Source organism: Halichoerus grypus, chromosome 5, assembly GCF_964656455.1.
Source record: "Halichoerus grypus chromosome 5, mHalGry1.hap1.1, whole genome shotgun sequence".
NCBI classification, from domain to species: domain Eukaryota; kingdom Metazoa; phylum Chordata; class Mammalia; order Carnivora; family Phocidae; genus Halichoerus; species Halichoerus grypus.
In genome coordinates, this window is record NC_135716.1 from 63399685 (window position 1) to 63425522 (window position 25838).

General features: G+C 39.2%; 1 protein-coding gene across 2 annotated transcripts in view; it reads left to right on the forward strand.

Moving 5' to 3' along the window:
* Positions 1 to 25838, forward strand: part of CPA6 (carboxypeptidase A6) — a 339336-nt gene that overhangs the window by 79131 nt on the left and 234367 nt on the right. The window lies entirely within an intron of this gene.

Sequence of the window (25838 nt, forward strand, 5' to 3'; positions counted from 1 at the left end):
AAAATAAAAAAAAAACAGCAAAAGACAAAATATTTGAACACACATCACCAAAAAAGATGTACAAGTGGCCAAATTAGCATATGAAAAAGAGTTCATAACGTAATTAGCTGTTAGACAAATATGAATTAAAACTACAATGAGAGTAAAAGGTGACTTCAAATTTTGGACCTTGGGTAACTGGAAGATTTTGTGTATGCATGATTGTTAAAATAGGAAAGCTAGTTGGAACTGGAGGTAAAGGATTGAATTTTAGACATGATGATTTTTTTGAGGTAATAGAGGAATATCCTGGTGGAAATATTTATCAGATAGATGAATATATAGATCTAGAACTTGGAAGACATGTGTCCAGTTGTATAATTTTAAAAAATAGAACCACATAAAGAATCTGTACCTAAATGATTTTTCTTGATGGTACAGGGTTCTGTGTATGTTTCATGTATGCTCACATGTGTTTTCATGTGAAAAGCTTATGTTTCATTGTTTGGAAGTAGCAAGCACTCAAATGTCTAAGTTAAATTACACTTGATTAAATGGGAAACAGATGGCATTCTCAACTCTTACCTATTCCTCTGTTTGGAGTGACATGAAGATGGGAATCCTGGGGAAAATGTATTTTAATACTAATCTTTAGAAAAGGACAATGAATAGCTTTAAGTCCAACCCTGCATGCAAGTCATTTTTATATGTATGCCTCATCCTCCATGGCTACCATCAAAAACAATACACAGTCCCTAGCACACCCCACCTCCAAGTCTGTGTTATGATCACCATTAACAATTGTAGCTAAGTAATAACATGCAGTATCACTTATAGAGGAAATGAGACAATTAAGTCTTAACATCCTTGGATTTAAGCCTAATATTAGATTGAACTTTGTAAGGAAATGTTCTCTTAGAAGAAGGCCATTTACACAAGAACAAACTAAAACTCAGTGGCGTGTTGCTGAACTTGGTGAGGGTGTTGGCTAACTTGGGGTGTTGGCTTCTTGATTGTGGCTTCCTATGCATTGAAAGCATGACAGCTATGGATATCCCTGGGTATTTTGCAGCTTGACTACTTTATGTAGACAAAGAGATTTCCATTCTGGCATCCCAAATATCAAACTGATTAGTATAAGCATTTGTTGATCTTTTAGTAGTAAAAACATAGTAGAATTCAAGTCAATGATACGAAATTGAAAATGTTTAGCTTAGCACATTATCAATAAAACTTTTAGAGGCATTGAAATCCATTCAAAACAGATGCCTAGAAGCATTTTGTCTCGAGTATTTTCTCTTCCAAATATCAAGTAAGGTTTTTAACACACAGACATATGTTTGAGCAAAAATGTCCTTTCTGTAAAAAGCAGGGTAACGGCAAGGACTGTTTTAATCAATGAGCTTTCATGAATAGAATACCTATAAAATTCTTTTGGTTCTTGGGATGTTTGGGGCTGTTTTTTTAAATGTGGACTTTTTATTGGCCTCATATACAAGTATAACACACAAAAAAATGCACAAACGATGCCTGTTCAGTTGAATGACTTTCCAGAAAGTGAACACACCCATGTAATTGATAACCAAACACAGAATATTACCATCACCTCTCAGTCTTTGCCTCTCTCCCCAAGAATAACCAGCATTCTAACTTCTAACACTATTACTTAGTTTTACCTGTGTCTGAATTTTATGTAATGGAATCCTATTCTTTATGTCTGGGTTTCTTTCACTCAACATTATGTTCAGGAGAGGTGTCCACGTTTGTGCATGTAATTGTAAGTTCATTCTCCTACCTCAGTGTATCCATTCTGTTGATAGACCTTGAGTTGTTTTCAGTTTGGGGCTATGACAAATATTGCTGCTATAAATATTCCTTTGTCTTCTGGTAAACATAGGGATATGGTCCTGTTGAACTCACTGAGTCATTGGTTAACTTTAGTGGGTAGATACTATAAAGTTTTCCCAAGCGGTTGCAGTGTACACTTTCATCATCAAGCATTGTAGTTGTTGCACAACTTAGCCAATACGGTTGATCCTTAAACAACATGGGTTTGAACTGCTCAGGTCCACTTCTACACGGATTTTTTTTTTTTTTTTTTTTTTTACAGTACTGTAAATGTATTTTCTCTTAGGATTTCTTAACATTTTCTTTAGTGTGCTTTGTTGTAAGGATGCAGTATATAATACATGTAACCTACAAAATGTGTTAATTAACTTTGTGTTTTCAGGCTTCCAGTCAACAATAGCTAGTTAGGTTTTGGGGGAGTCAAAAGTTACACATGGATTTTCAAACATGCAGGCGTCAGTGCTCCTAACCCCTGTGCTGTTCAAGAGTTGACTGTACTTGGTATTATTTGCCTTTCATTTGAGCCATCCTGGTGAATTTGTGATGGCACTGCACTGAGTTTTAATTTGCATTACTCTGATGATTACTGATGAGCCATTGATGTGTTTGGCCATTTTCAATGTCTTTTTTCATAAAGTGCCTATTCAAGTCCTTTGCTCATATTTCTACTGGATTATCCTTGAATTATAGGAGTCCTTTATATATCTTGGATATGAGTTCTTATTGGATATATGCAGTAGTCATAATTATAATTTGTAAAATAATTGTAAATATCCTCTCCCATTTTGTGGTGCCTTTTGCTGAATAGAATTTCTTCATTTTAATGTAGTCTAATTCATCAGATTTTCTGTCTAGCGCTTTTCTGTTTTGTTGTTGTTGTTGTTTAGAAATCTTTGCCTACACTGAGGATTTGAAGGTATTCTATTTTTTTTTTCAAAAAATTTTGTTTTCTCATTTAGAGTTAAAATCCACATGGAATTTTTGTATATTGTGTGAAATAGTCAAGATTTATTTTTTTCTATATGGTTAACCATTTTTGCCTAGATATTCACCACCTTGGGCATTTGATTATAGATACACACACACATATATATGTATATGATACACATACATATATATTAAGGTGCAGACTGTGCTCCAAACATTCATTTATGAGTTGGCTTTTTTAATGCTTCTATATACATTCAGTGTTATTGATAGATTCCAGGACAGCTTGCAAAATGCTCCTTGGCACCTACTGTACCAGTAGAGTGGAAAATATACTTATAGTCTATTTCTGGCCCCTGGGACATCTTCCCTTTCACTCACAGCAAGATAAAATGGTGCTATGAGAGTGAATAAAGAGATGGACTTCAATAGGAATGACATGAAGGAGTAAAATAGCTGTTACTGAATAATAATAATTCTCATTAATAACTCATGGTTAACAAAGTCTTCATCTCTTCCCAGATACTCTGAATTGAGAAATAGTAAGTACCTCCCATGTGAAGGCAAGAATTGTATCAACAGATTCCAGGCCCTCAGTATAAAAACTATGAAGATTGTATCCTACATGACTCCTGGGAATGGGTCATTAATACCCCTCATGTGAATGGTACCCTTAGAGTTGTGCAGTACAGTTCAGTACCATGGCCCTGTTGGGATGGAGATAGATATGAATAATAGATATGTCATACACATTTCCCAGGTATCAGGGAGGAATTGTTGCTAGAATTGGAATGTCAAAATTTGCTGATACATTATCCTTATTAATAGTTATGAGTAAGGACTTATGCATTCTAAGGCTTTTATACTAGATGCATTTCAAGCAGCAATATACTTTAACAAAAGAATAGTTTATACTATACTGGAACTTTTCAAGCAACACAAACTTCTTCCTTTTTCTATTGCTAAAGTTCAGTGTTGTAATGGAATGTCCACTAGGCATGTAAAAGCCTGTCCAGGGAAAGGAATTCAAGTTAACCTATTATAACCAGTGCTGGTTACTTCTGTGCAATTAATCTATAAAAGTTTTATAACATAGCTGAGTGTCCAAGTTGAAAAGTGAAGGGCAATGCAGGAACCCTTTTCCCAAAGTGGTCTGGCACAAGCCAAACCTTTTGAAGTTACTGCAGAGTTACTGTCATCAGCTTAAAAATAAAATATCTGACATGTCCAAACAGCCATAGGTTATAATTAAGACTAAGGTTTAAAAGAAGATGTAGACTTGCCTGAGCTTGGTATTTTAGTAAATGAGATCTGATTTCTTTTAAACATTATTTGAAAGAGAGTTAAACTTTATAAATGTAGACTCTGGATGTCACTTGTTGGGAAGTGAAAGCACAGCTGCCCCTCTATATTTATGAACTGTCCAAAAGAACCATATCCATGCAGACTAAATAATGAATGTTATCCCATCCCCTCTGCTAACACTCTTATAGCCCTATTAAGAAGCAAAAGTCCAGGAAAATACTCATGTAGTGATACAATTGGCATAGAGTGTGTGACTCACTCATTTCTGAAAGCACTCCAGGAATGTGGCTCTTAGCAGAAAAATAAGATTTTGTTGATCTTAAAATGAGCAAGACCTTGATCTCTGCCAAAGAAGCAAATGTGTTTCAGAGCAAAGATGCCTTGTAGAATCAAGGTTATAGGTAGGCAGTGCACTGGTGGTGTGAGATCTTGCACAAAGCCCCCTCCCCAGTCCTGCAAATGGCTCTTATATCAAAATAGACTGTCACAGCAAAAAAAAGAAAAAAAAATCCCAGTGGGCTGAGGGATTGCCTTCTTTTAAGACAAATGCCCAAGACAAGGGCCCCATGGAAACAAGAGTTAAGTAGGCAATCAGATCTTAGAGAATTACTGGGCCAATTAGAGTTAGTTTTGATGGAATGGTGGAGGGGTGAAAGGACAAGGGACCAGGGTGGTAAGAACTGAATTAGAAGAACTTCAGTAACATATAAACTGAGAGAGATAGTGGAATGAGTAGAAAGAGGGGCAAAACTACCTCCAGCAGCATAGCTTTCAGAATTGCAGGCAGGCATCTCCTCAGTTGTGGGGAAACGGGAAGTCGCAGTAGGAGCAAGGAGAGCAACCAACTGGTGACGGGCAGACTGTGTTTGGTGGGAAAATGGTACCCAAAGCCAGCACCATCATGGTTGTATCTTGGTCTGGAAGCTTTTAAACTTTCAGTAAATCTGCAAAGAGTATCAGCTGTATGGTCTCTATCTGTATTCAGAGGACTTTAACTAGAGTCAGATTCCTGCTATGGATATGATGGTGGGCAAGAGTAGTTTTTCAATTGAGATCCTAGGGCAAATAACTGACTTGCCTGAATTCCACCTGTGGGATTTTAGCATTAAAGCAGCCTTGGATATTGGAGCATAATCTTGCATCCAAAGTAGTCATCTTCTCCACACTGTGGAAAATGCTCGATTAGTCTCTGCAATACTGCCTGCCTCCTAAGCCTGAACCATGGAATCAGATAAATCTCCATTCAAATCCTAGCTCTACCACTCACTAGCTACAACATTGAGTTTAAACCCTCTGAGGGTCAGATTTCACAACTGTAGGGTAGAGTTCATAGTCTCATGTCATAGGATTGTTCTAAGAATTAAGTAAAATCGTACATATAATATAGCATAGAGTAAGTTCAATAAATGGTAGCTGTTATTAATATCTACTTGAATAGCCTCTCTTTACTTACCTGTACCTCATAAAGCAACCTTTATGTTTTTTTTTTTGTTTTGTTTTGTTTTTTTTAAAGATTTTATTTATTCATTTGAGACAGAGATACAGAGAGAGAGAGCATGAGCAGGGAGAGAGGCAGAGGGAGAGGGAGAAGCAGGCTCCCTGTTGAGCAGGGAGCCCGATGCGGGGCTCGATCCCAGGATGCTGGGATCATGACCTGAGCTGAAGGCAGACGCTTAACCATCTGAGCCACCCAGGTGCCCCTATGTTGTTTTATATACAACAATTTTATTAAAAGCTTCTCAAGAATGGGTGCCTGGGTGGCTCCGTCAGTTAGGTGACCGACTCTTGATTTTGCCTCAGGTCATGCTCTCAGGATCATGAGATCGAGCCCATGTCAGGATCCATGCTCAGCAGGGTGTCTGGTTGAGATGCAGGGAGTCTGGTTGAGATTCTCTCCCTCTCACTCTGCCCCTCCACCAGCTCCTGTTCTCTCTCTCTCTCTCAAATAAATAAATCTTAAAAAAAAAAAAAAAAGAAAAACTTCTCAAGGAAAAGGACATTTCTGTCTTTGGTCATCACCAGACTCCCAAAGCCTGGTGCATAAGAGGTACTTAATATGTCTTTGTTAAATGAATTTTGCTGAATTAAATCTTTTCCATTCCATGTAAATACTAAATGCTATTTTCTGAGCATAAAAAACAAAAACCAATTGAAAGAGATTGTTCAGAGTTGCATTATTTTTATTTTGCATTTAAATTCAAATTTAAAACTGTTTTACATGCTAGTATCAGAAAACTTGAATACCCTTTATTTTGCCCATTAAGGATCTGGTCTTAATCCCCCCAAATAAAGTCAGAGAAATAGATATAAGAAAAACAAGACCAAAGAATTCAGACCTAGCATGATACAGCTGCTTCCTTCATTGAACAGAAGTTTTTGTGTCTCCTTTTTTCTTTTCACAGTTCATCTTTTTATATTTCTCGCTGGGCTGCATTTGATTAGCTGCCCAATGTACCTATACCTTCAGATCACATCTAGTTGCATTGTTCCTTACTGCAGAATTTGGTATAGCTTCCAAGTTGCTATCATCTACAACTTTTGGAACACACTTTGTTACATTAAAAAATTTATTTTTTAGGGGCGCCTGGGTGGCTCAGTTGTTGAGCGTCTGCCTTCGGCTCAGGTCATGATCCCAGGGTCCTGGGATTGAGCCCCGCATCGGGCTCCCTGCTCTGCGGGAAGCCTGCTTCTCCCTCTCCCACTCCCTCTGCTTGTGTTCCCTCTTTCGCTGTGTCTCTCTCTGTCGAATAAATAAATAAAATCTTTTTAAAATTTTTTAAAAAATTGATTTTTTAAAGCTTAGTGAAATAGTACCTTCCTCTTTAGTGCCTATGGCACCCTATAAACTTAAAACAAATGAGGCAATTAGGACTTACTTGTTTAAAGAAGACTCTGATTTGGCATTTCATCAATTTTAAAAGCAAAACCTCATTTTATGGAACTTAGAATAAAGTATCTTGGTTGTGTTCTGAGCAGGACTTCAGTTGGGTTTGGTGCCTATGTGAATGGCATTTTAATTATGATGCTTTCTAAATAACATATAAGTTGCTCCAGATTTTGCCCCTACATGCTTTTGTTGGGCCACAGCTCTCTGACAAACCTCCTTTTAAGAATTCTGGTAGACCTCCCCAGGGTGCTGGAGAGACTTGGATGGATTTGGCTTGATACCGGATTTAGGGTAAAAAAGGACTAGATGATGGAGTGAGTGAGGGAAATAAAAGAATGACTTCTAGATTATTGGCTTGAGCTTTTGTATAGAAGTGATACCATTTAGTGAGATTGGATCAAAATGCAAAATGAACTGCCTTGGGTTGCACAGAAGTATAAAAGGATGATGCAGAAGATTTGCAGGTAGGAGAAAATTTTGCACAAGAAATGGAATAAAAATAGTTCAAAGAGAAAAAATGTAAAATTTCCCACTATTAAATGGTATTTAGGTTCCTCTTGGTACATTTAAAAGTATGATGTATTTTTTAAATGCCAATATTTATAATACACTGAAAATCTGTATCCACTGTAGCTAACCATGTGAAAAATATTAGATGCCAGCTTTAAAATGTGTGAAGAAATAATTCTTCAAAATTCTTTCAGGGTGTATGTAAGAAAAAAATCATTGAAGACCACTGCAAAAGGGAATCTAGGTAATACTCTAGCCTACACAAAGAAAGTTCTAATGTCAAGTGGTTTTCTTAGCAATGGAAAATTAAAAGCTCTTTCCAAAGTTTCCTGCTTCTGCAGCAAACTACACACTGGTGGGTTTTAGATTCAAGGACATCATGTCCTTTAGTCAACTGGCAGAGTTGGTGCCACAAATCATGAGGCCAGAATGAAGGCATATAAGGAGGTAGCAGTATTTTATCTTGTTTCATATATTTCTATACTTCAGGTATCACAGCCTGATTCTTAATCATTTCCATTAGCCTCACCAATGAACCCTACAGAACACTTGCTGACATTAAGGAGCCGAAACATCGTCTCTCTGCTAGTTTTAGATAGATGTGTACTGCAATGTGATACCACTGAGAAGGACCTTCATGAAAAGCCAGTCTTGCCAAGAAAGCTGCAGTGAGGAGAGATAGGGAGCATGATGAAGGAAGATAAAAGGATGTTGGGGGACCCAAAGCCCAGGATGGTGGAAGAGGTATAGAGTTAGACAGCTGAAAGACAAATGTGCAGGCAAATTCTGATTCCCAAAAAATACTTAATGAACACCTGTCACAAGCTAGACCCATTGTGAGCTTGTAAGCAAGATGGGGATGATTGCTTTCAAGGCTGACAACACAATAATTTAAAACAACTTTGGGCTCACAGTAACTGCAATCCCCACTCAGAATAAAAACTCATGTCAACATATAGGAAAAATACTACTTTTCCTCACCAAATAAAACTGAAGATACCTTCTGAGCCATCATATTGCTTTACAAAAAAGGACAAAGGTGGCAAAACATGCTAGTTTTGGGGTATACAGGTGAATGAACATACAACTGTTTCCTTTCTCAGAACACTCAATCATGACAGTGATGTAGATAACCTGTATATATTAAGATTGGTATAATGTTTCATTTCCAGTATTCCCTACTGGATTCTACTGGATTACTTTCAACCCACAAAGAAGTTCAGGTGCGACCTGAAGACAACTATGGGTAGTAAAGACATACTTAATTTGTTTCTCTATAAACATACTTTGTGTGTATGTGTTGTGTGTATGTGTGTTCACATACTATTGCTAGTAAGCAAAGATAATACCGTGGGCCAACTATTAGGAGATAATGTAATTTTCATTGGTTTTTCTAGTAATTTTGATAAACTTGCATTTTCTTTTACTGTCTTGGGCTGTCCCTATTGGGCTCCCAGATCTCAGGAAATGCTGTTATGGGGAGGGGGAGGTTTGCCTATACCAGCAATAAATGGCTTGTCAGTTATCTAGTCTGTAAACAATCTTCGTTTTAAGAGCATTACATTTAACTTTGCTAGTAAGTATGTATTTTGTGTCTTAGATGAGTAATTTAAGAGATTGCTTAGACCCTTCAAAGAAATACACTAGTTTTCCAGGAGCTGAGAACAACATAACCATCAATATTTTTATTTTAATGATTTTAGTAGGAAATCATTCTAAAATGTAACACATCCTAACTGAACACAAGGCTAATATTTAACCTTTTATGACTAAGAGTGATTATAATCACCAGTTTTTAGAGACACCTAAATGCGGAGGTCTTCTGGTTTCCATGTTGTATGGGTCCTATACTGTTTTCTTTTCCTTATAGCTGTTTTTGTATTTCCTTTATGCTCTTCCTTACAGTAATATAAGCAAGAAGCCCCAAATATCTGTGGTAAGCTCTTTAATCCCTTTTGAATGCCTGTCCTCTTGTTATTCTAGCATAGTGATAGGAAATGATAGATGCTCAACAGGGAAAGAAGGGAGGGACAGAAGCAAGTTATTAGTGGAGCAACTAGATTACTAAACTAACTATTAGCATTATTTCTAAGTTAAATATAAGTCAATTCCTGAGGAATTCTATTACCTCAGTATAGATCCTGTGATCTTGCCCTTGGCAGCTTGGAAATGATTTTTGCATCTTATTCCTGGAATGGGTTGTGGAAAGATTATGTCTATATATAACATGTACATATATAACATGATCAAATGAATCATCTATTTTTTTTTAATTCACTCAGCTCTTATTCTCTTTACTCCACATATAAAGAACCCTCAAACAATAATCAGTTGTCTATATACTGTTAAACAATATTGTCCACACTTAAGAACAGTCATATTGGTAAGGGATTACTTTCAGCTTCAAGCAATAAATGTATTCACTTAAGAATGTGATAATGTGGAAGGGAAAAATGAAGGGGGGGAATCGGAGGGAGAGATGAACCATGAGAGACTGTGGACTCTGAGAAATAAACTGAGCATTTTAGAGGGGAGAGGGGTGGGGGGATGGGTGAGCCTGGTGATGGGTATTAAGGAGGGCATGTACTGCATGGAGCACTGGGTGTTATACGAAAACAATGAATCATGGATCACTATATCAAAAACTAATGATGTATTGTATGGTGACTAACAACATAATAAAATAAAATTAAAAAAAAAAAGAATGTGATAATGTGAATAGCCGATTGGCAATTAGCACTGGAATAAATCAGATACTCAATGTATCTTTTCAAGTGATTTGCTAGATGACTTTGGCAATAGATCTTTGGCTAATGGGAAGAATGCTGATGGATAACTGTACTGGTTCTTGAGGACCTGCCACCAATGCATCCTTTCACTGACGCTGGAATAATCTTTCATGACCATCCTGACCCACAGCTGTCCCCTCCTTTAGCTATCTCCAGGCAAGCAGCCTGCCTCTTTTAACAAATGTTCCTCCCAGAAAGAATTGGGTGCTCTTTTCTCCTTTGTTCCCATGGTACTCCATACACCTCCATTTTAGCAAACATATTGTAAGTTTGCTTGTCAGTTTCCTCTCTTAGTTATGTGCTTCATTGTTACATACTTAATACATGGTTTAATGCTGGGTGCCCAGCAGACATTTAGAAATCTTTTTTGAGTATCAGGGGATTCTGTTATCATAAATCTCCAGATGAGTGAATGAAACAAATTGATATCACACTTTCCAACAGGTATCCATTTTTCCTAGTAGAGCATGTTTTCTGTGGCATATGCTATATATCACTTAGCTATATTATTTTTGAAATAAGTAACTGGAGAGCAACTACCATAATGTGAAAAAAAGCTAGCTCTGCATTTATAAAATCCTAACTGTCATAACTTAGAGAAGTTAACTCATTTTAATTAGAGCAGTTCTTTCATACTAACAAAGCAGTAGAGAATTGCCTGCATGTGTAGCTAAAAGACAATAGATGAGGCAGTGATGTTGAAGCCTTTATTTGGTGTGAATATATTTTTATAGCTTTGACTACATGAACTGTTGATGACGTGAATACAGAAAATGCAGATTAATTCATTGGAAGCTACTGAGATTACTTTGACAAAATATATTTGTCCAGTATATTGCCCAAAAAAGCCATAAAATGAATAAAATTTTTAATTGTAGGAGAAAAGCAAGTTGAGCAAAACCTTTTTAACTGGGTTACTGATATTAATAATGCGTATGCACATAGTCTTCTGTAAGAAGTCCTCAAAGAGGATGATTTTAATGTGTGAATATGTGGAAAAACCTGTGTGTGAGCAGTGGCAGCTTAACCCAAATATTGGAGAGCTTTCTGTGTGCACAGAATCACACCATGTCAATATCATTTAACAACCAACTTTTGATATGTGGTCACAACAATGGCTGCTGGCTGGACATGCTCTTAATTGAGAAGCTCATGTCCTCCCAGCAGCCTGGAAGGCTGGACCATCCTTGTCCATCTTCTTTTCTTTCTTTTTTTTTTTTTTAAGGGAGAGCGCAAATGGGGTGGGGGAGGGGCAGAGGGAGAAGGAGAGGGAGAATCTCAAGCAGGCTCCATGCCCAGCACAGGAGCCTGAAGCAGGACTCAATCTCACAACCCCAAGATCACGACCTGAGCTGAAATCAAGAGTGGGACACTTAGCCAACTGAGCCACCCAGGCGCCCCCTTGTCCATTTTTCTATTGCTAGTGCCTAACACCTACAGAGTTCTCCTAAGAGTAAACAGCCCTCTTAGCCATGGGGGGCTGGGCATGTAGCAATGAACATCATTCCAAGCTGTGTCACATCACTTAAAGCTGAGGTATATCTTGTCTTAAGATGGGTTTTAACAGATTTCAGATTCTCATAGCAAAAGAAATTGGGTGGAGAGTCAGGGGATCAGAAATACAATCCCAACTTCACTTCTAACTCTGAGATTCCCCTTCAGATGAGTCACCTAACCTTGCTGAGCCTCCCTTTTTAAAGTCTGTAAAATGAGAGGAAATGTGAAAGTAGACCCAATGTCTCCTAAGACCTTATACAGCTTTAAAATTCCTTTATAACTTTTTGTGGGGAAATTAGAAATGAGATTTGGACCCAGGTGTCCTAACTCCATAGGCTGGGAGTTAGAACACCTGGGTCCTGGTTCCATCTCTGATAATAGTTTTGTGACACTGGCCTATGTGGCCTGTTTTAAGAGGACTTAGGGGCTGAAGGGTGGTCTCTGAGGTCCTTTCCAGATCTAAGAATCAAAAACTCAGTCACCAAGCCACCTGTGACATCATTGAACATGAAGCCCTCACTCTTGATCTGAAATACTGGGCACCGTCAAACTTTCCTTAGCACACTGAACCAATGGTTTCTTTCTCAGAGGTCATCAAAGCAGAAATGGAAATCCACCATTAAGTTTCAGTGTTTAAAAATACCTCATCAGATGGGATGCCTAGGTGGCTGAGTCGGTTAAGCATCTGCCTTTGGCTCAGGTCATGATCCCAGGGTGCTGGGATTGAGTCCCTCATAGGGCTCCCTGCTCGGCGGGGAGTCTGTTTCCCCCTCTACCTCTGTCTGCTGCTCCCCCTGCTTGTGTGCTTTCCCTCTGTCTGTCTGTCTCTCCCTGGCAAATAAATAAATAAAATCTTTTAAAAAATAAAAAACAAAATGCCTCATCAGAAACCATACAAACTGAAGTTACGAATTCTTCTTTTGGCTATTAAGTATGGTCATTGATTAGCTCATGATATATCATGATTATCTCATAGTAAATGGCTATCTCGGGCTTTTAAGAAAATTTGGTTGGCAGTTAAATATGCCTAACAAAAAACAGGAAACAGATTGCTAATAATTATGGTCTAGTAGACCACATTTTTCAAAATATTTTCTTGAAGGAAACAATGTATAGGGCCTTTAGTAGTGAAAAGGTAATTACGAGGCAGAGTCATTATGGAATAGCTCTTGGAAAGTTACGTGAATCAAGAGCCTGTTTAGGTGCCAGCTAGGTTTTTTGATTCCAGATAACTACACATTCATTGAACATCTTCTGTAGGCCATGCTTACCTTGGCACTGGTGATAGTAATAACCACATACCTGTGTTCAAAGAGCATGCAGTCTAAAAGGAAAGGAAATATAGACTTGTAAACTCTATAATTTACAATACTGTGTATTGCAGGTGTTCACTCAGGCTCTGCTATTCTGAAAATAGCAAAAACTAACATTTCTAAGGCCTAAGGCCCCAACCAAAAGTTTGGAGGACTCAAGAACAATCAGGTGTTTCAACCACTCTTAGCAACCCATGGTTCCCAGATAGCAAGGCTGCAGTCTTTACCCAGGGCCACTGTGTCACAAGCTTGGTCACAGTCATACCCCCATGCAGTCCCTGTCCCCTGTCAGTGCTGCACAGAGGCCTGTAACACCAGGTGCCTCACCATGCTGCTGCTCTGGATTCTGGAAAAAAAAAATTTTATTTTTTATTTTTAAAGATTTTATTTATTTGAGAGAGAAAATGAGAGAACGAGAGAGAGAGCACAAGAGGGGGGAGCGGGAGAGGGAGAAGCAGACTCCCCGCTGAGCAGGGAGCCCGATGCGGGACTCGATCCTGGGACTCCAGGATCATGACCTGAGCCAAAGGCAGTCGCTTAACCAACTGAGTCACCCAGGCGCCCCCCAAAATTTTTTTAATTAAAAAAAAAAACCTTTCCCTAAGAAGCTCTCTAAGAGCTACCTCTCATTGGACCACTAACCCTACATGCTTGCTGCTTCCCATCCTCAATAATGAGGAGGAGCCAAGGAGGACTTTCTGTCCAGATGCCAGGACTGTGAGTTTGCAGACCTGGTCTCCCTTCTGCCCAGCTTCACTGGTTGAGGCCCTCCACTGGCAAGTGATTCTCTTTAGCCTTCTGTCACCAATATCTGAGGTCTCCTTGGTTATCCTGAGGAAATGGGTAACACCCTACTTTGGATAACTTGCTGAAAATCTTCTTGCCCATTTCTGTGACTCTCCTTACCAAGCAAAGTCTTACATTCTCTACACTGGGGAAGTGTAGCAGACAAGTACGGATAGAAGTAGAGCTACCCTGTGACCCAGCAATTGCACCACTAGGCATTTGCCCCAAAGATGCAGATGTAGTGAAAAGAAGGGGCACATGCACCCCAATGTTTATAGCAGCAATGTCCACAATAACCAAACTGTGGAAGGAGCCGAGATGCCCTTCAACAGATGAATGGATAAAGATGTGCTTCATATATACAATGGAATATTACTCAGCCATCAGAAAGGATGAATACCCACTATTTGCATCGACATGGATGGAACTGGAGGGGATTATGCTAAGTGAAGTAAGTCAAGCAGAGAAATACAATTATCATATGGTTTCACTCATATGTGGAACATAAGGAATAGCATGGAGGACCACAGGGAAAGGGAGGGAAATCTGAAGGAGGAGAAATCAGAGAGGGAGATTAACCATGAGAGACTATGGACCCTGGGAAACAAACTGAGGGTTTCAGAGGGGGTGCGGAGAAGGGGTAACAGGGTGATGGGTATTAAGGAGGGCACGTGTTGTGATGAGCACTGGGTGTTATAGGTAACTAATGAATCCTTGAACACTACATCAAAAACTAATGATGTACTATACAGTGGCTAACTGAACATAATAAAAAAAAAAAGTAGCAGTGCCTTGTGTCTGGGAAAGAGGAAAACTCTTAAAGCGGTCATATCTCAGTTTGGTTCTTTAATGGAAAGTATAAGTCAGCCATCCTACACACAAAGAATAGTACAGCATGTTCACAAAACTCTAAGTAGTTCAGTAGGTCTGAAATGAAAAGTAGTTAGACTGAGAACAGCAAGAGATGAACCTATGGGGATGAGCACAAACCCTAAGAGGATAACTAGATTTTTAACTACCTATGGAAGGGATATATATAAACTTTTTGAGTAAAGTCGATGCACAATGTTACATTAGTTTCAGGTGTATAACAGTGATTCAACAATTTTATACCTTATGCTCCCCACAGATGTAGCTACCATCTGTTACCATACAAAAGGTCATTAAAGTATCATTGACTATATTCCTCCTGCTGTGTCAGGAAGCCTGGATCTCCCACTCCCCTTCACCCATTTTGCCCATCCCCCAATCCCTCTCCCTTCTGGCAACCAATAGTTCCCTATTTACAGGTCTGGTTGTTGATTCACTTCACAAGATTCATACCACATCTTCCTTATCCGTTTGTCTATTAAGGGACACTTAGGTTGCTTCCATATCTTGGCTTTTGTAAATAATACTGCAATAAACATAGGGTTGCATATATCTTTTCAAATTAGTGTTTGTGCTTTCTTTGGGTCGATACCCAATAGCGGAATTATTGGATCATATGGTGTTCTATTTAATTTTTTGAGGAAACTCTATACGTTTTCCACAGTGGCTGTACCAGTTTAAATTCTCACCAACAGCTTACAAGCCTTCCTTTTTATTCTACATCCTAATACTTGTTATTTCTTGCCTTTTTTATTTTAGCCACCCTAACAGGTGTAAGGTGATATCTCACTGGTTTTGATTTGCATTTCCCTGGTAAGTGATGTTAAGCATCACCTATGGATGGTTTAACACTTGCCAAGCACTGCCATAAGAGTTTATCTGTATTAATTCAACTATCTGTATCACAACCCAATGAAGTAAGCACAATTGTTATCCCCATTTTACAGATGAGGAAATGAGACTAGAAGGGTTAACTTGTCTAGAATCACACAATTTGTCAGTGGCAGAACTGGAACTAAAACTAGAGTTTTTTTTATTCTGAAGCTCATTCTCATATTATATTTCCTTCACCCTTGAGAATCATTGATATCACAAACAGAGGCCCACTGGAAGTCCTAGCACAAGAGGAATGGTACAATAAAACCAGAGCCATAGAAAGAATAATGTTGTGTATACATGAGGCTAGAAAAAAGCAAGACCAGATGGAGGAAAATTTCAGTGAATTTGGACTTGGTTGTTTAGGCAATGAAAAACCCCAGGTGTATGTGATTAATCTGGATAGATCCATCTATATTTTTTAAATGACTTTCAAAATAGTTGTGTACAAATTGTACTTTCCATCTCCTGTTTTCATCTTTATTGTTGGAGATATTCACTCTTTCTTTAGAGATATGTTCCTTCATTTTTTCTGTTGGTGTCACACTATTCAATTTCAGCAGTGGAAATTGAGGTCAGAAAATAGGAAATTCCAACTTCATGTAGAGAATCACTCATGCAAGGTTCTGAAGATCTTAGTGCACACAGATATACCTATTAAGGAACCCAAGAGAGGAACGTAAGGGAATAAAAGCTTAGCACAGTTTTAATCTGAACTATTTTCAGGTGTTGTGGTATTTTTTTTTTCCTAAAAGAAATGGAAATTTTCTAGAACAAAGCCATAAGATTGGCATCAATAGTCTATTTGACCTGTAGAAGTGAAACTTTTGCTGATCTTTTTTTGGGGAAGAATGAGCAGTTTTAACTTCAGAAGTAAGAAAATAAACTGCTTATGTTATTTGTGTTACTGTGACCATTTTCTTTTCTCCTTTCCTAGGTAGTACCTAGGAAATTTTTATCTCTTTTGATTTAGTGTGCAGTAAACTAAGTGTTTGAGTATGAAGTTCCTTTTCTATTCTTTAAGGCACTTAACTAGCCTTATAATAGGATGAGCCATAATTATACTAATAGAACCAGAATGATCATTTTTCTTGGCATTACAGCTAGTATTAGAATCAACTACCTGAGTGACAGGGATCCATGCCCTGGGCATCATGCTCTGTTCCTCCTCTTCCTGCACCCCCATCCTACTCAAAGTGTGCCCATCCTTTGATTGTATGGGAATCCAGGGCCCTGGAATCCATCCCTGAAAGCCTCAAGCCCACTTCTAGGGCCCTCATGAGCCTTGCAGCCATAGGCCTAATTGGTATGAAGGGGCAGGTGTATATTTGGGCTATATTTGGAGCTTGGATATACAGACTAGGGTATCAAAAGCCAGGGGTAGAATGTAGCAAATGGGCAGCAGGCTAGGGGCCAACTCTCTCTGCTGCTATGCTTCACTTGGGTGCAGTACCCCTATGGGATCCGAGAATTCTAAATTTGAACCTGGACTTCCAGGCTGTTAGGAAGGTATGCCTGTCAAGGTAAGAGCATAGAATATTTTATCTTTATTACCTTAATTTGTAACTTTTAACATTTGCACATTTGGGTTTTTTTAAAGTTTTTACTTAAATTCCATTTAGTTAACATACAGTGTAATACTAGTTTCAGGTATATAATAGGGTGATTCAACATTTCCATACAGTGCCCAGTGCTCATGACAGCAAGCACACTCCTTAATCCCCATCACCTATATTACCTCCCCACCTCCCCTCTGGTAAACATCAGTTTGTTCTCTATAGTTAAAGAGTCTGTTTCCTGGAGGGTTTCCATTTAACTTTAACTCAGGTCCCACAAATGTTAGGGATAGGTCTGGATTGACACCTCACCCAAAACCATTGAATCCAATTTTCTCACCTTGGAATGTGGAATTGGGGTTGGTTTCTGCTGGTCACTTGAACTGAGAACATCTGAACTTAGAACAATTGTAGGACAATCCATTATAGTCTATGAGCTTTTGGAATAAGAACTTTAGAGGTGCCTTGATTCCTGTTCTATCCAAGACTTGGTTGCTGAACTTTTCCTTAAATTTTATAGCATACTCCAGTATCCTTCCTATAAGGGCCCTGTCCTGCTACCTTATTTTCAAAAGGGTGTTCATTACTTGTTTCTATAGTCTATGTTTCCACCTAGACAGTGGGGATTAACAAATGCATTGCTTAATAACTTAAGATATTATGTTGGAGACTTTCAAAATCGTTCATAAAAATTGTACCTGCTTTATCAGGCACTTCAAAGAGTCTTGTTGGAAGACTCTTCTAACTAGCTAATAACAGACTAGAAGAGTTATATAGGCTTAACCAAATCTACCACACCTACAGGTTGTAACTGAAAAATGATCTTCACTGGTTTTCAATTATCACTTCATCTCTGTTTTGTATTTGCCTTGAGGTTCAGTGTTTTTTTTTTTCCTCTGAGGCAGTGCAGTATATACATTTAGGTTTTATTTCTCAGGTTCTGAATAGAGAATTCTTCATAGAAAGGACCAGCAATAGGAAGATGCAAATTCTTCTGGAAAGGTGTTAAGGGATAGGTTCTGTCACCAACAGTGGCCGTCAGCTTCACAAGCCCATTTCTCAGAGGAAAGTCTTCCAAACATACCAGCTCTTTGTTTTTCCTCCCATTATTCTTCTGTTTCCTCTGACCTCAGTGTGACTCTGCTCTAGTTGAGATTGTCAAGAAACTTCTTTTTTCTGAGGGTTGGTAGGGGAGAGAAGAGATGTACCTCTATATTACTGATGCCAAATAACTTTCCAAGGTGCTTACTGCCTAGCATTTTGTACCCTTAATATGTACATTAAAATAACAGTTTTATCATAAAAACAAATAAGCAATGAATCATTAGATGCAGGAATAATATTCCCTCCCTTAAAAATAGTATGTAGTCTGGGATCTCTCTCTCTCTCTCACTCACTCACTCTTTCTCTCTTGCTCTCTCTCTCAGAGCTATATCACAAGTTATTAACTGGTTCCACAAAACTCAAAGATTAGTGCTGGTACCTGAAACGGAGACAGAATTGGAATGTACTGCCCCAGGAGGTGGGGGGTTTCTGGTCACCCATGAATTCTTTGTAGATTACCCACATGTGCTACAAGAAGAAATTAAAGCCAAGAGGAGCTAATAATCTCACATGTCACTCTCTAACTCTAAACTTACATACAGTGCCAGTCATCCTGGACTCCATTTATCTCAGTGTAACTTTTCTTTCCTCCACTTTCAGCCCCCTGCTTCCTCCAAGACCCTCCCCAAAATCATTGTCTGAGGAGGTTGTGGTGACCTGAATGGATGAAGGAATATCCAAGGTGATGATGTTGGGCTGAAGGAGTAGACTTTAAAAGAGCTTAAGTATATCCATACAGTAGATGATTACTCTGCCTTTAAAAAATGAATTTCTGACATATGCTACAAACTAGGTAAAATTTGAAGACTTTTTACTAAGTGAAATAAACAGAAAAAGAAAAATGATTCCATTTAAATGAAAGTCCTAAAGTGGATTCATAGAAAGTAAAATGGTAGTTGTTAGCGGCTGTGGGGTGGCGGGTATGGGTAGCTGATGTTTAGTCTCTCAACACCTGCTTGCTTTTTCTGATTTTTCCATTTCTTAGACACTTCTAGAATATAGTCCATGTGCTATGTAACTGACTTTCTAGCTTTTACCCCAGACTCTCTTGGACTGCAATAGAACAGTCTCCACATTGGGATGGGTTATAGTGACCCAAATATTGCATGGGACCCCAAGAGCCCACTGGATGCTTGAGTTTTGAGGGAACCAGCTGTGGGACCAGCCCTCAAGGTGGGCTGCAGAAACTGTAGGAGCAAGAGGTTACCTGCTGCATGAAAAGGATAAAAAATTCCTTTATTCCGCTCAGATCACACTATTTCTTCACTTAAGACCCTCTGGTGACTTCCCTTCTCCCTTGTATTAAAAACCAGAGTCCTAATAATGGCCTTCAAGGCCTTGCTTCTGATGCCTGCCCCTGTTCTTCCATTTGCTCACTCCTCTCCAATCATACTGCCTCTTCATTATTCCTCAGTCACCAGGTACAGTCCTGCATCTCGGCCTTTGCTCTTGTTCTTCCTTCTGCCTGGAATGTTTCTCCCCCAAAAGGCCCTTGTGGCTTTCTCATTCATCTCCCTCATGTCTTTATGCAAGTGTCACCTTCTCAATTACACCCCCTGAGGCCACCATATTTAAAATTAGAAGATCCACATCTGGCACCCCATATAAAGCTTCCCTGCCTTCTAGTCTCCATAGTGCTCCTCACCATCTTGCAGAATATATGATTTGCTTACTTGTTATGTATGTGCATTGCCTCCCTGACAAATGGCATGGATTTTATATTTTTGATCATTTCTGTTTCCTCTTTGCTTAGAATGGTGTATAGTCCACATTCAACAAACACTTGAGTAAGTTACTAAATACAAAAATGAACTCGTGTTTGCTTCCCAGAATGGTTAGAAATTCTATAGCTAGACAGAAAGCTCTTTCCCTTTAGAATGGAATTATAAATGGAAGCTGTATAGGTCCACAATAATCCCAGAATTCTAGGATAACCCTAACAGATGTTAAACAATATTGTTGGCAGTAGTAGTAATGCCGAAGTCACTAAACTCTCAAGTGAACCATGATAAAATAAACCTATCTTTTCCAGAAAACCCACGTCCTTTGGGAAATCAATAGAATTAGTCACCATATTAACTGCAACAACTCAGTGATGTGAATACCAAAGTCATCTTGTGGCATTTTCCCTTGTGAATAAGATCGAGGAAAACTAGAAAGCTTTACATCATTATAATTCATTAAAGCTGCAATTTTTAACCCCTGCCACATGTCAAACACTATACTGGTAGTTAAGGTCATTTAAACTCACCAACCTACTAGTAGATGTAATATTATCCAGAGAAAACTGAGGGTCAGAGAAGTTATCTTTCCAAATTTATGCTTCCAGGTGATTCAAACTTAGGTTTTCTGAATCCAAAATCCAAAGCTATTAAATTATGCTATACTGCTTCCCTAAGTAATAAAAATCAGGCCAGTTGGGGTTTGTTTTTGCTGACACTGAACTAGATTTGAAATTACCAACCTTCTATAACTGCTTTTTATCTGGATTATTAAAAACACTGACTACAGTGATGAAACTTTTCCACCGTGGAGAGAAATGATATTTTAAAGGTTGCTATCTTTTCCAATTCATTTTTTTGAAAATCGTCTTAGCTTATCACTGGGGACAATCTCTAAGCAATAAAAGAAATGCAATGAAAAGAAAAGGCAATGTATCATAAAATGTGTTTTGCATGTTGATAACATGTGATTCATTCATTTATGATAAGTGTGAAAACTGTTTCGGTGAAATTCATGAGTAGGACAGTTTTGGTCAGGTGACGTCCTTAAGCACTAAGCTGGTTAAATACCTTGTTGAAATGTACAACAGGGCCTTGGGGCAGTTTTTCAAATATAATTAGGTTTGTAGTTTATTAAACTATAGATTTGAAGTTCTCTAGTATTTGTAATATATTTTCAATGATCAAGTGCTGGGAGACTTGGAAGAAAGTGACAATATGTTGTTAGTGTGCATCAGGCAAGAAAGACTTCTCTTAGAACAGCCATTATAACTTAATCTATTCCATTTTTTTCCACAGGATAAACTATACCTTAAATGATTCCAGCTAATTTTAACTGAAACAAATATGTTGGTATATTCCTTTCCCACCTTAGGTACTGCTCAGTTACACATATATCCTATTGCTTTGTCTCTTAATTAGCAAATTCTGTAGTTTGGGTGATGACTGGCAGCCATAATTTAATCAGGGAATATCTGCATTCCCTGGTAACTGGTATAATCTGAATTTGAATTCTGTTATGTGTCTGTTTCCATTTGGTAGGGAGAATTCTGGGCTGTATGTCTGCAGCATAAAAGGTGAGGAGTGCAAGAAAAGCCTGGAGAGGAAAGCAGGGGCCCACTGGCATAGGGTTTTGCAGGTTATGCTAAGAAATTGAAGAATTTTATCTTCTCGTGAATGAAAAGATACTGAATAGTTTTAAGCAAGGAGGAACAGGATGCTATTTGCATTTTTTTCCAAAGATGGCTTGTCTGCACTGTGCAGTGCAGATTGAAGGGGACAGAATGGTAGCAGAGAGACCAGTTAGGAGGCTCGGTAGTAGACCAGGAAAGAGAGAGCAGAGGAGGAGCACTGGCAAGGAAGGAAGGAAGAAAGATTCAAGGTCAGAATTAGAGGTAGAATGCACTAGATTTGGCAATGAACTGGATGTTTGGTTGAGGAAGAAGGAAATTTCAAAGACACAACCGTGATTTCTGGCTTGGGGGGTGTCTGGATTTTGGGTACCACTTAACAAAACAAATGGTGGATTTGAGGAAAAGATAATTTTATTGTTGGATATTATGCTTGATGTGTCTGGGATACATTCAGGAAGAGATAACTAGGTATATAGTCAGATATCTGAGCAGGAACCTGGAAGAGAGGTTTTAGAGATAAATTTTGGGGAGTTAGCAACATGTAGGTGTGTCAAAGTAAGAGGATTAGGTGAGATTGCCTAGGAAAGAGCTGTGGAATGAAAAGAGAAGGAGGCCCTAAAAAATAACATTTAGAGGCAGGTACAGGAGGCAGATCCACAGGGAAGCTGGTTTCATAAGTTACACCTTTGTTGCTCTTCTTTTAACCAATGTGTATTACATACCTCTTATGGAGCTGGGCATGCCAAGATGCTCAGGGAGCTTGCACTGCAGGCAGGGAGACAGCAATGGAGAGAAAGCATTACAATCCAGTGCTGTATATATGACCTATGTGCCACAAGCAAGTGCTAGAAGTGCTGGTTGTAGCACTACGACATACCATGTACAATGCTGCCCTCTGTCTGGGTTAGAAAAAGAGATCAGAGGAGCCTTTACAGAAAAGCCCTCTAGCTGGGTGTTACAGGATAAAGGGAATACTTCAGGTGAACAAGACGGGGAAGGGTTTTCATTGCAGAAGGAACAAAGACAAGAAGGGATGAGTCAGCATACCACTCTGGGGAAACACAAAGGACTCTGGTGTGGCTGAAAAGGCAGCATGTGGGTTGGGTAAGGGAGGCAGGAGAGGAGGCTGACTAGCACATAATTCCATACATGATGGAAAGTTGCTGAGGGGGGACTTCAGAACCTTGGGGAGTGGCTGGCAGCAGCAGGAATTCAGTAAATAGTGCCTGAATGCATAATCAGCTTTGTATTTCACTGAGACCCTACTAGTGTCAACAGAGAATATATTGGCTGGAGGAGAAAGGCAAGTAGGAAGTCCACTTGTGGGGCGCCTGGGTGGCTCAGTTGGTTAAGCGACTGCCTTCGGCTCAGGTCATGATCCTGGAGTCCCGGGATCGAGTCCCGCATCGGACTCCCTGCTCAGCAGGGAGTCTGCTTCTCCCTCTGATCCTCCCATCTCTCATGCTCTCTCTCTCTGTCTCATTCTCTCTCAAATAAATAAATAAAATCTTTAAAAAAAAAAAAAAAAAAAAAAAGGAAGTCCACTTGGAGGCTCCAGCAGAACAGCTGAGTCATTAGACCTGGAGGGAGACCAGCCAGGTGTATGGAAGAGCTGCTGACCTACCCCGAGTATTACCATTATTCTACCAGACACAAAGAGACATGGGGCCAGGGCGATGCCCACGCATGCGCGCACGCGCACACACACACACACACACACACACACACACACACACAGGCTCAGGGTGACACCCTGAGCCAGAGAGACATACACAGCCATACACAGAGACAGAAAAAGAGACATACACACGAGCCAAAGCAACACATACATGGAACCAGAGACAGAGAGAGACAGACAGTTGGGCAGAGGGAGACACAGACGGACACACACACACACACACACACACACACACACACTTAAGACCCTCCAAAGTTTAAGGAAACTGATTCAACAAATATTTGTTGAATGCCTACCAGAAACAGAGTTGGTTGTTGAAGATTCCGATGAACACAAAACGTCACATGTGGAACAGGCCTGCCCTTAGCAAGGAAGACCAGTGGAACAGTTATCTTTGCTGTTGACTTAGAAAACCAGCTTTTCTGATACTTCTCACCTTTTAGAGAAAGGAAAGGATATTTTTTAAATTTCTAGGTATATTAGGCAGATGTTCATTGTTTTGTTTGGCTGGATTTTTGGTCTTTGTCCTATTTAAGAATTGTTATATTTATTCTCCAGCAACATGGAGTTATTTTCCAGAGGTACACAATGGTTGATTTCAACACAACCACAATGCTGTTTTAAAAAAGAACTTGATTTTTTTTAACCGCTGTGCCTTCCTATCATTAAATGTCTTTAAAACTTACCTTTTCAGTTTATTTTGTTTTATTATTCTGTCTGGAGGGAAATAGAAGAAGAGGCCTGTATTTTTGGCCTCTCTCTATGCCCAAATCCTTCCCCTCTCTGTATCCCCCTCACCCCAGTCCAGATTTGCAATTGTGGTCTTCTGAGCCAGCATTTCTGCTCCTCCTAGTCTGAATCTGAAGACAGCATGTGTTTAAGTAAAAGAAATCTAATGATAAGAGGTGGGAAGATGGAAAGTAGATATAGATGATGGGGTAGTATTTTTCATTTTTTCGTTTTATATTTGAGAGGAAAGGAGGGGATGGCATCATATTACCTCCGTTTCCCAGCTCAGTCAGTCTTTGAGGTCAAACTACTTAGAAATATTTTGAATAGATCCAGAGGTCTAGATACAGGGATATATCCATTTGTCTCTGGCTCTCTATTTTGAACCAATAAGGAACTCCACCAAACTCGTAAAGACCATCCTTAAAATCCCAATGGCTGTAGGCCCAGACAGAACCTCATTTGTATGTGGCATTTGTGTTACGAAGAGCCTTCATTTCCATTCTCATTTAGCCCTCTTAAGGCTCTGTTATGCAGGTGAGGTTTCACCATTTTATAACAACCAGGCTTGAGGGAAATTAAATGATTGAGCCAAGGCTTGAAACCTGTTTTGATGCCCTGAACTCCAATGCTCCTTCCACTCAACATGGATGGCATAAGGTCAGGTTTACAACTGGGCATCACACTGTGATAGCACATCACCATGAGTCCTCTGAATTCTTTGTCATATGTGCTACATAAGTGATAAGTCATAAATGACCTGTGTTTGGGGCTAACCAGTAATTGCTATACCGATCCATGTTTCCTATTATGTGGCACTGGTGGGGCTATTTGGAGGGAAAAGAATGGGATCCTGGAAATAGAAATGTCTCAAACAGAAACTACTTCAAACCAGCAGGGTTTAGGGTTATGAGTTTTATGCCTCTAATTGACCTGGGCCAGGAAAGGGCATCCCTGCAGCCCTTCTCATCCAGACTTCCTTTCTCACCCAACCCCATTTATAGCCTGACCACTGTAGGCAAAACTGAAGAAATAGCAGTAATAAGAATTCCTCCAGTTGCCTGCCCAGTTTGCTTCTTTGCTTCCACAGAGACTAGGAGGATTCCAACACACACCAAAACTTATAAGCCTGGTGAAAATATCAGTGGCAGGTATTTTATGTCCAGGAAGGGGATGGATAAGAAATAACCTCAAGGAAAACAGAGCCAAGGATAAACCAAAGGAAAGATTCTTTGCAACAAGTTTTGTTTTTTTTTTTTTAAATCCTTTACAGATACTTCATCTTTGCTACCATGAGCTCCTCAGTGCTGAGTCTCTCCACCTTCTGATTCACACAGTAGTGGCTATTTTAAAGTCAGGGATTGCAGAGATTAAACACTCCTTTTTAATGATACCATTACAGAGTCACGTGGGGATCTCCCTGTCATTTTCAGCTGAGTTCATCCTCTTCTCTTTCAGGAACTTCTGAACAGGCATCAAAGCCAGTGTGTGTGATCTCCCACAAGATTAGGTTGAAAGGAGGTTCACTTTCTTTTCTTCATAGATCTTGATTAACACAGAACAGAAGAATTCTAGCAGAGTAGAATGTTATTTTAAAGCAGTTTAGAGTAAAGACTTTGAGTATTTTTCATGGCCAACTGGAAAGGGGTTTTAGAATTAAGCTCAAGAGGAACATATATCCTTATATCTTCCCATCAAAATCCATTTCTCCTGCCTCTTAACAGTTATGTATCTCACAGTGGGCATTATCTTTCTGCAGCTCATTAGAGCAGGTGAAATCACAGAAACCACACTAATGGTAAAGTTGGATCCCTGTTATCAGAGATTGA